We start from the raw sequence: 3,343 nt of genomic DNA on the forward strand, positions 1-3,343 counted from the left end.
GCTTTTTGAAAGTTCACTTCATGCCATCTTGTTTTTACAAAAGACCTACATTAGTGCCTGATTTCACTAACTGTGGGAAATCCAAAGAGGATTTTTGCTTTTACAAAAAATGTGGGAAAGCGAAAACAGTGTTTTTGCATTACGCCATTTTGGCTTAGAAGAGGTTTGACAGGAATGCTCTGCTTTTGGATAGTGGGAGAAACCTGTGCAACTAGTCTTCTGGTTGTGTATTATGTCGGGCGCATTCACTGGTATCTCTTTAGGAAGTGCAGTTTGCACCTGTTGGGTATGACTCTCTATATGACAGTAGGCTTTGAAAACACCTGACAAGATCAGGATGTAGTAAGGTTAATGTTGGCCAGCAAAAAGGTGACAGTTTATGGGAATTTTGTGATATAGATTACCTCATAATTAAGACTAGGGTAGAACTGTAGGATGAGGCAGATTGAATTCTTCTGAAAATATTTACTGATATGATTTTAAATACCATTAGTTCATAACTTTTAGTGCTTTGATTATATACCCTCAGTTTAAAGACAACAAGACTGTACACACACACAAAAACATCAACAAAAAATGAAACCTTGAACTTTGAACTTTTCTTAATTATCTTTTGTTTAGTATGAATGAGGAAATTCTGGCACCATTTGGTGTATACAGTAGGATTGAAAAACTGAATAAATATAATCTTATTGTTGGGAGCCAGGCTAGTCTCAGTGGGGAGATACAAATATGGAACTGGGAAAAGTAGGAAGGAATATTGTGGTGTTAGATTGGAATTAGAGATATAAGAATTCATAATATAAAAATATATACACGTCTTAATTCATGATTTAAAATGTGTCATATTTATAATAAAAGTCTATATTTCTTAATTCTATCCACTGAATTAGCTTAGACACAATTACTCCTTGGTACAATGAGCACAGCTAGCACCTAAATTTTGGTTTTCAAATATCATTTTCCACTAGAAAGAACTAAGGCAGGATGATCTTATTAAAGTATAGGTCACATTTTTATGTAGTCAGCATGGTAGGACTATCTAATTACAGAGGAAAAAGATTCCCTAAGAGTGCATATTGAAGATGCATAAATTTATTGATATAATTGTAAAGAACAAACACTCTAAGTAGATTTAAACAAGCCATGTAATGGTTTCTGGATAGCTTGGCGACAAGGTTGACTCCAGGGCTGAGACAGAAAATTCAAGGTAAGTCTGAGGTACTGTATTCTGTCAAAAAGAAAGGACATTCTAAAAAAATAGTGGACATTGTAAAAAGGACACAGGAGCCAGATTGAAGGGATCTCGATGGCCAGATTCTGGGACAATCTAAGCATCCACACAAATATAGCTGTAATGAATGAGATCCATTAAATAAAATAAAAATTCATGGGTCTCTAGTGATAATAAATAAAAAATAACAGGGAGAGAAAGAAAAGCTCTTCCTTATCCTAGACTGTAATATAATAAATGTAGAAGGAAAGATAGAGTTGGAAAAAAATTACCATTTTGCAGCTACCATAGTAATAATTGACTTAGGCAAGAATCATTAATAAATGCTAAAACTGCTAGGTGAAAGTTTGGAGGAGAACGGATGATTAAACTGTCTAAAAGTATTTCTTCACAGATTACCTATTAATTACAAAGGGAATATTGATGATTTCACATGGAGAAACCTTGTGGAAGCCATCGGAACCGAGTGGTCAAAGTTAACATCTCTAGTAATATGGTAAACCAACACCACGTGCCTCTTGATACAGTACACTGAGGACACAACATCAGATGCTTGGTATTCCTGCAAGTTACGCAAACACTAATTGTGACAAAACATCAAAAAGCCCATATTGATGGAGAGTCCACAAAACAACTAGCCTGTGTTCTTAAAAAATATCAGTGTCATCAAGGCAAAGACAGGTGAGAAACTGCTCCCGATAAACTAAAGAGTCGGGGGAACTGATTGTACTGGGCGATCCTGGATTGGATTCTGGATCAATAAAAAAATTATGTAGAGGACGTAGGGTACATGATTAGTATATTATGTTGTGATATAATATCAATATTGGATTTTCTGAATTTTATAAGTGTACTGTGATTATGTAAGAGAATGTTCGTATTCTTAGGAGAAGTATATAGGAATCAAGGGTCATGATATCCGAAGCCAACTTTCAAATGGTTCAACGTTAGTAATAATAATTTTATTATTTACATGAATATGTATAATATATAAACAGAGAGAGAGAAAGGAGAGAGATATAAAGCAAATGTGAAAAATGTTTACAATTAGTAAATGCAGGTGAAGTGTATATAGGAGTAAATCTAACTGTTCTTGCAACTTTCTTGTAAATTTGAATTTGTTAAAAATAAAAAAAATTAAAAATATCATTAATTCATTTTACCTCTCCAGGGCTTTGAGGCTGATGGGCCAATGAAGGTTCTGTTTTAAAGGAAAAATCTTGTATAGCTTCTTAAGCATTTTACTTGTAAGGAGAGTAATAGAACAAAATATACAACTCCCTCCAAAAAAAAGTTAGAATGTTAGATTTTCAGCAAGGAAAGCTTCAATCTAACCAGAAAATCTAAAAATTATTACTAAAACCTACTGAAAGCTTTGTGATTTGGGCAACTAAATGAAATCCATTTGTAAATGCTCAAATTATCCTTGAGGTGGGGTTGTTAGTCATGCCTTACCTTTATAGTTTCTCTTGGGTTATGATAATTACAGAAAAGGCAATATTTGGTTACCTATTAAGGTCTCAGGGAAATTTCCTTGCCAATACTTTTGACAAGTTTGGACCAATTTGCCTTTGCCCTTGTGGGCACCTTATGTCGCCTGTGCATTCAATGGGATGAGTAAGTGTCGTGGGAATGGCCACCTCCGTGGCTGTGAGTGAGACAGTGCTGAGGTAGCTTCTCTCTTCTGTAGGGACAGATGGTTATACTTGAGTGAGTATTTCTTATTCAAATATGGATTCAGAAGATCAAGGGGGAGACTTTCTTTTAACACCAAAAGTAACAAAATCAATAAAGGCTGCCTTTCTGATGGTGGTTTATGGGTGGCACAACCCCTTGGGCTTCAGAAGCGGGGGCTTTAATTCATAACTAAGATTTCCTTTGCAGGTTAGACTTCCTCTAAAAAGCCATTTGTTTCTTCTTCATGTTGGGATGTCTCAGGAAGTTAGAAAACCTCCTTGTTGTCATACCATGCCTACCGTGGAAACTGGGACCTGATGCCTGCGTCCCCCTTCAGAATGGAAGGACCTAGTCCCCCAGCTGGCAGCTCTTCCTGGAAATTATTCCCTCCACCTGTTTTGCCCAAGGCTATTTGCTCTCCTCAGGGGCAGT

The sequence above is a fragment of the Equus asinus genome, chromosome 12, assembly GCF_041296235.1.
Source record: "Equus asinus isolate D_3611 breed Donkey chromosome 12, EquAss-T2T_v2, whole genome shotgun sequence".
In the NCBI taxonomy this organism is placed as follows: domain Eukaryota; kingdom Metazoa; phylum Chordata; class Mammalia; order Perissodactyla; family Equidae; genus Equus; species Equus asinus.